The 13,571-nt window shown below is 39.9% G+C and overlaps 1 long non-coding RNA gene across 1 annotated transcript; it reads left to right on the top strand.

Annotated features, from left to right (window-relative positions):
• The first annotated feature begins 10,459 nt into the window (after positions 1-10,459).
• LOC122083744 lies at positions 10,460-11,086 on the top strand. The gene is made up of 2 exons (XR_006141715.1): positions 10,460-10,828; positions 10,962-11,086. It is a non-coding gene; the product is annotated as an uncharacterized LOC122083744 (long non-coding RNA).
• Positions 11,087-13,571: the final 2,485 nt, after the last annotated feature.

Raw genomic sequence — 13,571 nt, 5'->3', positions numbered from 1 at the left:
TTTTTTCCAATGAAGATAAATACTGTGAATTCACATGGACAACGACAGCTCTTGAAAATGACATAATGATATATCACTTTATTATTTTGAAAATCGTTTTTTACAGAATAAGGCAAGGGGCACAAAAGAACGTTACTTCACCACCTTCGTGACAAGAAGATGTTCCAATGATGATATATCAAAAAATGCAAAAATGACACCAAATTTACAAACAATATAAGCTCGTCGATTTTGCAGCAATGAGAAAATACCCCTTCTGAGGTCTACCAGCACAGAAGCTGATGCAATGGCATTAAGTCCATCTTTTTCTGAAGGAGATCTAATCAATCACCGATTAACACCAAAAGGCAGGGAGGGGGAAGAGGGAGAGGGAGAGGTACAGAGTGCAAATAACATCTCCATTGAAAAGCATCCAACAGTAAAAGTTCCAAGGACCCGTGGCCCCTTCACTTGCATGTTGGATCTTAAATTCACTTCAGACAGAGAGGGAATTGGGGTTTTAAAGACCTACAGGTATTTTGGGGATTTTCACCCAAGGATATTTTTTTGATAAGCACACAGGAGTTAGTCTGCTTAATTAGAAGTCTTCAATATTATCCAGTTTAAGAGTTTTGGGTATTTCACTTGAGCTTATTTGATATTGGTTTTTCTCTTGCAGGGATGATTTTGTATTTTTCACATGTTTGGATTAGTCAGCTTAGAAATTATTTGGAGAAGTGAGCATTAAGAGTACAGAAGGCTTGGTGATGTAATCCAACAAGCCTTCATGAGTCCTTAGTCTTGCAGATCAAGTAAAGTGGGCTTTTATTTAATGAATTTAAGCGATAATGGGATGTGTAAGAAATTCCAGGCAAAATGCAGTAAGTCAACCACATGTATTTGACATTTTTTCTTAATTTATTTTTTATTTTTGAGTAATGTGTTGAGTATAGTTTGAATCAAACTTAGCAATTTAAATCAAAGCATGACATTAGTTTGAGTTGGGTAATTTCTATTTCCCTTGATATTTTGGTCAAGAATGTTACAAGCATCTTACAGGGTTGCTGTCTTAGCTGCTCAATCATTGGTAATTTGCTATTCTACTGCATTTTTTTTTTTTATATGAATAAACAATTCATCACCAAGAGGAGAAGAATATACAGGGGGGAGAATTAAGCCAACAAGGAAAAGCCAACCCAAGGGCAGTAACTAAAACAATGGCAAAGCATCACGAACTAAGAGGACAGCAAAAGGGGGGGTGAACACCGAAAGCCATCAAGTGGTGGGGATGAGATCAACCTAAAGGTTCCAAGAGGCAATGATGTGGGTGTTCCTAAGGGTATGGGGAACAGGACGAGCCTAGAATGCTTGGACTTTGGAAGTAACATCAAAGAAGATAGCTTTTCAAATCTTATCCGGAAAGCAAGATTTGGGGGTTCATCTACGAATGTTACGTTTCATCTAAAGATGGTTAATAGTTGCACAAAAAGCCAATTTACCAACAATGTCATAGATGGAGGTATCAGAGTAGGTCATGTCTATCCAGATCCATTCTCTGTCAAAAAGGAGAATGGATCTCTTTACTGGCCAGCACTTGGAAAGGACAGTTTTCCAAACAAGGCAGGAGAAGGGGCAGGTGAAGAAGAGGTGAGATATATCCTCCATACCCAGGGGACAGAGGCAGCAGGAAGGGTTGGCGGGGATATAGCGGTAAATGAGGTAGGATTGGGTAGGGAGGCAATTGGTTAGGTATTGGCATTGAGTGAAGCTATGGCAGGGAATATAACCTTTAAACTAGACCAACTTATACCAAGGGACCACCGAGGTAGAGGTTCGGACGAAGGACCAAGCAGAGGCAGAAGAGAATATCCCATTGGAGGTGGGGAGCCAAATGCATTTATCTTCCCTTCCTCTATTCTACTGCATTGTTACTCCTATCTACAGATTTGGGTGCTATAACAAAGTTAAAGCCTAGGCAAAAGTATTGTTTTGGTTGGTTACAAATATGAGTTTTCTGCATGCTTTTGGATCTGTTTAGAGGAACATAATTCATTCATCTAATCTGGATGCATCTCAATCCAGTTGCAACTGCCAACTCTAACTTACATATCAAACCTCAGCTGATTTGAATGATACTATGAAGTATGAACTACAAAGTTAACCAAGAAGGGAAGTAATCCCAATTACCCAGTAGGCCTCTATAGAGGATTGAGCTCCAGCTTTGGCTAGTCTTCACACTCCATCAATTGTAGCCACTATCGCAACCAAAGGTGGCTCGGTGAAGAACAATGAAGAATCTCTTAAGGTTCATCAAGTAATATGAAAAGATGGGGGAGACAATAGCATCACTCATGCTGTAGATGTTAGAGAATTGTTGGATGCTAGAAGGGATGCTCAATTGTTGGGTGCTAGAAGGGATGATGGTGTAGATCAGCCTTTCGTGCTATCACCAAGCCAAGGCGGTGGAGATTGATTGTCTTTTGCTCCCATTTCAGGCTTTCAGCAGTGAAACCATTCTGGCCGGTGGCTATTGCAATTCTCCTTAGGTAGGTAGGTTTCCTATAAGATATAGAAAGAAGAAACTCTTGGCCAAAATATAAGGGGGCCAAACATGAGTCAATAGTAGTTGACATGGCCGAGATCTGGCTGCGATCATGTGTTTTTTCGCTCTCAACTCGGTGGTTGGTCTCGGTGGTTATATGGTCTTTGTAGTCCTTAAAACTAGGTATTTACCCTATTTTAGGACTTCCAAACACAATGGAAACATCAGTTTTTTAAAAATCAAACTTAAAATAGTACTTTGACTCCATACCCTATGTAAGTAGTCTCCAACTCTTCGAACCCTAGGCTAGTATGCTCTATTCCACAATCCACATTCCACATTCCACAACCAACACATGACACAGCATAATCTTAAGAATTTAAAAGACATCATAGATAATTATTAATTGATTAACAATTAACATTGATGACTGATGAGTCACATTAACATACCTTTGAAAATTTAAAATGACATAAGATAGGAATGGAGATCCTCAAGAAAAAGCACCAAAATTCTTGCCCCTTAGTGTTTTTTCTTCAAAAAAATAGAGATCTTGGTGAGAACTGCCAAGATTTTGGTAAGATTTCGCGAGATTTTGGGAGATCTCGGCGAGATCTTGTCGTTTTTGCACCTCGCCTGTGATCTCGTCTCACTAATCTGAAAAAACGAGATCTTGAACCATGGTAGTTGACGAAGCATGCACTCCCCTACTGTCTTGCCTATTAAAATGGTAGTCAAAACGGGTCTTGAGATTCATCCAAAATGTAGCATTGTTATCCAAGGGGATTGATCTGCCATGATGGTGTTTACTCAGCTAAAGAGAAGGGGTAGTAAGGAATGCACAGGTCTCGAGACAAGTTTAGGTGTTCAGACCTCTGTTAGTTAAAACGGGAACGGCAAAAAAACATTGTTCGGTACGGGCATGTTTTAAACGGATCAAAACGTGAACGGGACGGTCAAAAATACGGTCAAATACGGTAAAAACGGGAAAAAATAAAAAACGGACGATACGTGTTTTAAACGTTTATATTTAAATAATACGGTGTCAAAAAAACGGCAATATATAGACATAAATTGGCATAATAATTCTCTAAATACCTAGATAACAATAAAAAAAAATAGCCCCGTTTTAAACGTTTCTATTTTAAAACGTTTATATTTTTCAAAATCCGTTTTTTTACTGTCAAAAAAACGGGACGGCGTTTAAAACGGCAAAAAAACTTTCAATAGCCCCGTTCCCGTTTTTTACCGAATTTCTGTGAAAAATTCGGCAAACGGCGTTTAAAACGGCAAAAAAACGGGACGCCGTTTTAAACGCGTTTTAAACGCGAATTAACTAACTAGGGTTCAGACAAAGGGTCGGAAATGAGAGGAAGGCTGAAATCTTGATCAACAGGTGGGGTGAGTGGGGAGTCACCATTTTTTTTCCTGACCCTTGGGGCTCTGTGGTGTTTCAAAGGGGCTTTTCTTTTTCCCGTTTCAGAGTAGGTCTTGTGCAAATTTAAGTTCTTGTGGCTGTTGACAGTTGCTCCCTGGCCCTATTGTTTTAGTTCTATAGGTTCTGCAGTGGCTTGCAGAGTCTATTATGGCTTACACTTCATTCTCTGGCTGAGTCACCATTTTTTTCTGACCTTAGGGGCTCTGTGGTGTTTCAAAGAGGCTTTATTTTGGTTTCAGACTAGGTCTTGTGCAAAGTTTAGTTCGTTTGGTAGTTGACAGTTGCTCCTTGGCCTTATTGTCTTAGTTCTATAGGTTCTGCAGTGGCTTGCAGAGGCTATTATGGTTCACACTTCATTCGGTGGCTGCAACTTGATCCTCATGAGTTGCAGTGGTGTGCTGTCTGGCCCCTTTGATGCTTGCTTGCAGGGTCTTTTGTGTTTGAAAGGACTTGTTGTGTTCTGTTAAATTGTAAAGGCACCTTCGTGGTCTTTTCTGATGGTGAAGCGGGCTTTTTCTTCATTGGGTTTTAGATTTTGGTTGGGTTTTAGTCATGCCTTTTGTTCCTTCAGGTGGTGCTTATGACTGTTTCCTGGATCATCTTATTTAGTTCCTGTTTCCTGCAGCTCTTTCTTTTCTTTTCGTATGGTTTCTTGTAAATGTGTTCAAGCTATCCTTCGTATCTTTTGGATATATTTCAATAAATAAATAAAAAAATTGTACCAAGTGAGAAAAAAAATTAAAGCCTACTTTCTGAATCTAGAGTTTGTGGATTGTCAATTCGACACTATTTATCTGCTACCTATTTATTCCTTTACTGCTGGTTCTGGTAGGTAAGAATGTTCCCACTGCCTTGGTTTGCTTAACCATCCATAATCAGATTGAAGTTTAGTTTATTAAGGGGATTATCAAATTTACTGTAACATCCTAAAGTTTTGTATAGTTCCATTGCATGTTGAAGTTGCAGGAGCAGTTCCATTCAATTCCATCCAGATTTGGATTTCTAAAAATTGAGGTTTTTCTTCTACAACTAATTGTGGAAGTTACCAAAGGACTCTACCATACAAATAGGATCCATCACCCGCAGAGCTTAAAGGTTTTCTTAGACCTTCCTGCATCACAAAACAATCCAGGTAAATGACACTCAAAAGAGTAGGAAGGTTCACTAAAAGCAACATGACTGATGAAGGCATTGAAGTCCAAATTACTTGTCGGTTACCATCACGACTACCTTTTTCATCCAGGAATCTCACATAAACAAAATCCACCTGATGTAGATCCCCATCGTGGGATCCATTACCAAAGGAGGAAGAAGCAGCAGCCTTAAAGCTACCACCAGCCCTTGAAGTTGCAGCTACCGCCGAGCATAGGAAGCTCTCTTAGGCTGCTATTTTAATTCCCTATTTTAGTAGTATGGTTATGTTTTTAGGAAATCCTATCAGCTGCTATTTTGTTTCCAAAATTAGAAGATAGGTATTTTCTATTTTGCATTAGTTTCTACTTTGAATTAGTTGCTATTTTGATTTAGCTTCTATTTTCTTTAGTTTCTATTTTGTGTCAAGCTTCTATTTTGTAATTTCAGACCTTTATATAAAGAGGGTCTGCTGTGGACACAAATCACTATTGAATAATGAAAATTGCTGCAGTTTTTGCTTGCTCCCTCTCCTGAGAAAGGAATATAACAGCTGGGATAGCTGTGGGTGAGATACCTAGGCTGAGATAGCCTTTCCCACCCACATCTACCATTGTTGAACTACTACTTTTCTCTTATTTCTGTTCTCTGTTATTGCTTGCTGTGAGGAGAGAGTGAGTGAATTAAGTCAGATTTATTTGAAGACGTCAAGCCAGGACCAATGCCTGTAGAAGCCTAGTTCAGATCCGTCAAGTCAATCACAGATTGGTGGGGGTTTGAGCCTATCGGCTGGGTGCTATTTCTCCTAATCTGTCCACCCATTCCAGAGACCCTTTGGAGGGTTTGAAGATCATCTCAAGGGAGGCCTACGACCAGGGTTTCAGCCCCTGTTTCTCAGCCAGGTGCCAACCGCAAGTCTTCCCTTGTTCTGTCCGAGACCTAGTTCTGTCTGGGATCAATTGTGCTATTGATTCTGCTGCTGGTGTGTTTCCCTGCTACTGCAAGTATTTGATTGGGATTAAATCTGGTTCTTGTAGGACATGGATCTTCTAATTTCTGGATTGTATTTCCCTTGTTTCTGCTACTATTTCTGATTTCTGTTAAGGCTAAATAAAGAGTCAGATTTGAATTGTTTTGAGCTGAACATATTGGAAGTTGTTTACCTAGTGTAACATACTTCTACATTACCACCCAGGATGGGAACCTTTGAAAGTTCCCTTCTCCTTCCAATTCATTACAGAAAGCTTCCATTAAAGAGCTAGAGCAACTGAGCAAGTGAAGAACCAAGCAGCTATTTACGATTTTGTAATCCAGAGATTACTAAGGTTTATTCCCCCCGTCTTTTTTTTTTTTTTTTTTTGGTAAAGATTCCCCCAGTCATGACAATAGCCACTTCACTAATGTTGACATCAACATGAGATTCATCTAAGAATATCTAATATAAATTCATTAACACCTCCGAAGTAACTGGAAACTAAGTACCAAAAGCTGGAATGAAAAAAATAAATACATAAATAAATAACAACTTCCAATGTAAATTTAAAGATGTTACCAGTTTAATGATAGACTTAAGATCTCAGCCTAATAAACATGAGATGAAAATATTAGTTGATGTGAAATGCATACAATTCAATACAAGCAAGATAACAGCACTTATCCATTATTGCAATAATTTCCTTTCCTAGAGGATACACAAAAAGTCGATAAACTTTTCTTATCCATTTAGTAGTCCCACATTATAAAGTAACCATTTGATAGGTGAAAGAAAGGATGGCACAGGGTAAATCATAACCTTCGCTCTCTTTCTCTTAAACTGAGGTTTGTCTATCACACCCAATGTCCTCCTCCGTGCTATGGTCTCGACCAGAGCTTTTGGCATCACAATGTCATCTGCTGAACCGTCATCTGCCTCAGTGGTGTCTGTTTCTATTTGAGCACTGGATTCAATCTTCTTCTTCTTCTGTAACATCTTATGTTCCCATTCCGTCACATGCAAACGTTCCTCCTCTGCAGATTTAACATATTGCCGTTGAAATGCTGATGGTGGCTCGAGGAAAAACGAGTTTCGCAGACCAAATATAACAGGGACACCAGGTATCTGTAATGGAGGAGACAAAGTTTATAACGTTATATAGCAGCCTGACCTTAACTTAGAACATTTGTGATACAAATAGAAATGGATATGTGACAAATTCATTTCCGTCACTCCCCAGATTCATGAGAGAAAATATACTAAGAAATTAAAGAGCAGCAACTGAAGTCATACACTTCACCGAAATCATCTTAGGAAGAATCTGTTCCTAACCTCAATGCATTGTGTCATGCGAGAAAATGTAGTAAAAGTAAGCATATTTAAATGGCTCAATCTAACTCGGTAGAATCTGATCCAATCATTGTACAGTTTTGATACAGATCAAAGAACTGTCTACAGTTGTTCTTGCACCACTTTTGGGCCTAATCCAGACCCAAAGCAGACCATGGGTCAGTTTTTGGTACAGCTCATCAATCCAGGTCATGGGAGAGAAGCTTGTGGCTCACGGTTGTTAGTTTCCTAAATTTCAGAAATCCAGTCTTTAGTTTACAACAGCCTGTGATAGAGAACCCTTAGGGAAGGGAGGGGAAATCAGAGTAGAGATGGGGAAAAGGAGGATCACACTCACACATTCATTCAATAATCAAATTGCTCTCTAAATCTTCAGTCGATTACAACCAATATATAGAAAAATAGGAACATGAAATTAGAAACTTAACTGGAATGGAAACTAGCCTAAATTAGGAAACAACTATAAAAAGGAAACCAAAGCAAGGAAATAAATCCTACTCCTACGTTCAAGTCTGGAAACTAAAAGCATGAAATAAAATACTAGGTAAACTACTAATTTTATTTCCAACCCTTGTTGGACCAAAACCCTGGGCTGGACCGGTTCTTCTTGGCTCTTGGCTTCCAAAGCCGGTCATGCTGGTCCAACCAAGAAAGGGCAGCCGTATCTGCATCAACTCTCCTCCTCTGAAAAGAAAAGGACTCCGTCGAGTTAGGGAAAGGACCGAGGAGACCGTCTGAAGGAATACGCTGAATGAGGAATGATCCCACCATCTTCTTGAGCTTAATTTCAGGGAGATCTTTAGCAGGATGAAACTTCATAGTCTTGTTGGCATGCTTGAAGGCATAGGTATTGGCATAGCCACAATGTTGTACTTTCTTATCAAACAACCAAGGTCGACCAAGAAGGATATGGCACACCTTCAGAGGGAGGACATCACATTGGACTGTATCCTTAAATCCACCGATAGAATATGTGACCAAGCACTTATCTGTGATTTTGAGATTAGTGTTGTTCACCCAAGCAACCTTGTAAGGATTAGGATGTGGTTCTGTATTCAATCCCAGCTTACGAACAACGTCTTCAGAGACAACATTAGTGCAACTGCCTCCATCAATGACCAAGGTTAGCAACTAATCATTGCACTTCACACGAGTCTGAAAAATACTACTGCGGCGCCAATCTTCATTTTCAGTGGCCTTCTGAGTGGTCAACACATGACGAATGACATAAAAAGGATGTTGGTCATCGTCACTGAGAGTGTCATTGACTTCACCTGTTGCACGCTCTTCTCTTAAATCGACTGTGTCAGAACCAAGTTGCTCTTCGGGAATATATGGTATAGGAGAATCCTTATCAATAAAAGCAACCAAACGGCTGGGACATTGGGCACTGATATATCCAAATCCATGGCATGAGTAGCACCGAACTGTAAATTTTGAAGAATCAGAAGGTTTATCTGAACCACACCGAGGGGGTGAGTATGGGCGAGTAGGCCGTGAAGATGACATCTCAGAAACATGTCGAGGTGGAGAATACGGCCAACTAGGTCGTGAAGAAGCCAGAGATGTAGCACTTGCCTGTGGCTTGCTAGATGACCTCTCTTGGGTAGGAGACTGTTGCCAAACGGAACTAGTACCTCGAGAAAAAGTATCTGCAAAATTTCTCCAGTTGTATGGGCATTTCGGACTTTCCTCAACCTGATATGCTACTTGTACGGCGTCTTCCATTGTAGGTAGTCGACTAGATGCAAGGGCAGCACTAAGTTGAGAGTGCAAACCATTGCGAAATTGGGCCACTAAGACTTCTTCATCCCACTCAAAGTCAGAACGAGTGGCCAAATAATAAAATCTAGCAACATACTCTTCAACGGTCAAATTCTCTTGTTTCAACTGTGCAAACCTGAGATGCATGTGTTGCTTGTAATCAGAAGGCAAGAATCGCCGATTCATGACTTCATACATTTCAGCCCAAGTAGTGACCAAACCAATGCCTCGGGTTCGGTTCTGTTGTTGTTGCTTGATCCACCAGACTCGAGCCGTGCCTTTCAATTTGGCCTCTGCAAATAGGATCTTTCGAACCTCAGTCAACCCGTACCATCTGAAGAATGTATCTAAACTGTGAATCCAGTCAAGGTACAATTCTGGATTATTGTCTCCATAAAAATCAAGGACATCCAGTTTTGCTGCTCTTTCTGCTCCATCATCATGTCTACCAGTCCCATATGGTGGTGGAGGTGGTTGTGGTGGTGTATGATGTGGTGGTGGTGGTGGTGGTGGTGGTGGTGGTGTTACTGGTAGATCCTGTGGAGTGGTGTTGGAAGAATCCCCAGACTGAATGGGACTCTTTCCTTTATCTGTGGCCACCAAACGATCAATAGAAACTTGCATAGATTCCACCATTGTCTTTAGGNCTTGGGCCATGCCTTTCAGTTTGGCCTCTGCAAATAGGATCTTTCGAGCCTCCGTCAACCCGTACCATTTGAAGAATGTATCTAAGCTGTGAATCCAGTCAATGTACAATTCTGGATTATTGTCTCCATAAAAATCAAGGACATTCAGTTTTGCTGCTCTTTCTGCTCCATCATCATGTCTACCAGTCCCTTATGGTGGTGGAGGTGGTGGTGGTGGTGGTGGTGGTGGTGGTAGTGTTACTGGCAGATCCTGTGGAGTGGTGTTGGAAGAATCCCCAGATTGAATGAGACTCTTTCCTTTATCTGCTACCACCAAACGATCAATAGAAACTTGCATAGATTCCACCATTGTTTTTAGGGACGTGACCATGTTAGTGAGAGCATCAAATTTCGTATCAGTTTCTCCTTTATAAGAATTCAGCTGCTGAACAACTTCACTATTGGCAACCATGGTGATGATTAACAAAATAGCACTCAAGAATATAACTTCACTATTGGCAACCATGGTGATGATTAACAAAATAGCACTCAAGAATATATGGTAGAATAGGAAATAACTCTTTTTTTTTTTTCTTTTTTTTTAAATAACTCTTTTTTTTTTTTCTTTTTTTTTCTTTTTTTTTGGGAAGGGCAAAATTGCAATTACTTGAGATTCAAGTAAACCACAAAGGATATCACGTGTGGGGCAGGGATCTAAATGTAAATAATAAAAAAAAAATGAGGGATAGAAGGAATTAATAGATAAAAGAGGGGTACTGTGGAAAAATCAGAAAATTAAATAAAAGGAGACTCAATGGATGGGTAAATTTGAAAATTACAAGTAAATGTGGAAGAAAAGAAATAATAAAAGGTAGGGGTAGTTTTGGAAATTCAGGGTTAAAGCTAAAGGGGACGGTTATCTCACGGATTGGGGTGAAAGATGTTGAAGACCTGGAGTTGTCTTCTACAGGCAACGGAATAGGGTCGACTTCGAAGGAGGCGGCTGGAGCTGGAGTTCAAACCAGGTATGTTCGATTCTCTTTGTGGTTCTCTGCTTCTCAATCTCTTCTTCTACTTTTATGTTCTTTCTTTTCTTCTTCTTCTTCTTCTTCTTCTTGTTTTCTTCCTCTCTTTTTTTTTCTTTGCTGTCGGACACAGAAAGAGGAGGCGGTGGCTGCTGTCGGAAGGGAAAAGAAGTGAAAAGAGGAGGCGGTGGGATTTTCTGGTTGGGGAATCGAAGTGAGGAGAAAAGAAAGGGAGGCGAGACACTTCAGGGGTCCGACGGAAACCAGGTATGCATCTCTCTCTGTTCTACTTCTTCTTCTTCGTCTTTTCTTCTCTTCTTGCTGCTCCTTTTCTTTATTTTGGCTGCTGTCGGAAGGAACAGAGAAGGCGGTAGGGCAGGGAGGTTTTGGGAATTTTATTTTTTTTTGCTGCTGTCGGAAGGAACAGAGGAGGTGGTAGAGAATGGGAAGGGGGTTCGATTCTTCTCTGGACAGAATCGTTTTTTTTTTTTTTTTTTGTTCTCAGTATCGGTGGAATCCGACACAGAGAATGGGAAGGGAAGAAGAAAGATGGGGAAGGAATAGGATCCTTCGGCTCTGATACCAAGTTGATGGAGAACCTTAGGGAAGAGAGGGGAGATCAGAGTAGAGAGGGGGAAAAAGGAGAATCACACTCAACACATTCATTCAATAATCAAAATCTCTCTGAATTTTCAATCGATTACAACCAATATATAGGAAAATAGGAACATGAAATTAGAAACTTAACTGAAATAGAAACTAGCCTAAACTAGGAAACAACTATAAAAAGGAAACCAAAGCAAGGAAATAAATCCTACTCCTACGTTCAAGTCTGGAAAATAAAAGCATGAAATAAAATACTAAGTAAACTACTAATTTTATTTCCAACCCTTGTTGGACCCAAACCCTGGGCAAGACTGGTTCTTCTTGGCTCTTGGCTTCCAAAGCCGGTCATGCTGGTCCAACCAAGAAAGGGCAGCCGTATCTGCATAAAAAAGAGGCCTCCAGTCTGATCTAACTTGCATTGGCAGGCCAAGAGAAAATTCCAATACGGTTTGTAGTCCCATTTTGAATTTGTCAGTCTGATTTATAATATGTTTCATTTCAGTTTACAGGCGGTTTGTACTGATGGTTCAGATTCGATTACACCTTTGTACCATTTAATTTGATTCTTTCTTCACTTAGTTTAGGATCAGGAAACAGATTAGTTTAGAATTACTGAAGCTTACCATCTCAATATATATTGAATTTATTTGATTTGGCTTTACTGGTTCTTATTCAGTTTAAACTGTTGGTAATTTTTTTTCCCTCATTTTGCAAATCAAAACCTAACTGGCGACAATGCCTGGGCGAGAGGAAGCTTGGTGACTTCTCTTCTAAGTGTTCAGAGGTTTTGATGAGAGAGAGAGAGAGAGAGAGAGAGAGAGAGAGAGAGAGAGAGAGAGAGAGAGAGAGAGAGAGAGAGAGAGAGAGAGAGAGAGAATGCGTAGGCGAGAGGAAGCTTGGCGACTTCTCTTTCAAGTGTTCGGAGGTTTTGATGAGAGAGAGAGAGAGAGAAGGAATAAAGTATGTATACAACACTAGAAGGGTAAACTGGTCTTTTTACAGGCCAGTTTAACAGCGTCAGTCACTTTGGGGTCGTTAGTTAGAATCTTCAAACTACAGGGGAGGTTAGTGCTATATATGAAGGTACGTGGGGGGAACATGATGTTAAGCCAAAGGGCAGGGGAAGGGAGTGTAATTTCCTCTTAAATGAATTTCAGATTCAAGAACAAATCAGAAAAATAGAAAAGGAAAAGAATGGGGGAAGGGGGAATGCCTATCTCAGCCTGAGTCTCTCATCCTCAACTATCCCAGTTGATGAACACAACATATCTCAGGCAAATCTTTGCAAACAACAAGAGTAAATTTCATTCAAATTTGTGTTCAATGCTGTAGCCCTTTACAACTTATATAGAAGACTCGAAACAGACTCAAACACTAAAAAAAGGAAAGGTACCTAACCCAATCCTTAACTTAACTAATTGGGAAATCTAAATTGATTAGGAAACTGAAATAACAAAGAAAATAGACTCAAATAAGGAAACCTAATTAGCTCAGGACTTAAGCTATTTGTCCATGAACTAAAAAACATAATTTGACTCATAATATGACTCCTAAAAGACACTTAAGACTTCAACAAGGAGTTGGACTCAAACAAAACAACCAAAACATATCAAGACTAGGACTCTAACTAAACTAATGAAGTAAATCTCATTTCTTACTTTCTACCCATATTTTAGGCCCTATTACAAATAAAACTCATAGGATCAAAGGCCCAACACCTACATAACTCAACCCAAGGCCTATTTCTAATAAAATAAACCCTTTAAGTGACTTATCTGCATCACCTCTTATCTTATCTTTCTCCTCTGCTCCCAACACTATCACTCAGATCCTCCAAACAGATTCCTGAACTGACCATTTGAGGTCAGAAGAGAGCTGAAACTTCCTGTGACGTCTAACATTCAATGATTCTGATCCACGTTGGTCACTGATGAGCTGTAAATACTAGAAGGTTCAGGCTTTAGAACTACATTCAGAGCTGACGATCTTGATCCACATTGGTCCTCTTCTCTGCAATCAAAACCCTTTCTTTGTCCATCTCTCCATCCGTGGAATGCTTTCATTTTCAAGTTTCATTGCTGGACAAAGAAATCAGCACATCCAATATGGAGTGCGGAACTCACCGACTTTACCAAAT

Source organism: Macadamia integrifolia, chromosome 7 (genome assembly GCF_013358625.1).
Source record: "Macadamia integrifolia cultivar HAES 741 chromosome 7, SCU_Mint_v3, whole genome shotgun sequence".
Taxonomy (NCBI): Eukaryota; Viridiplantae; Streptophyta; class Magnoliopsida; order Proteales; family Proteaceae; genus Macadamia; species Macadamia integrifolia.
This window is presented reverse-complemented; position numbering and strand designations above follow the sequence as displayed.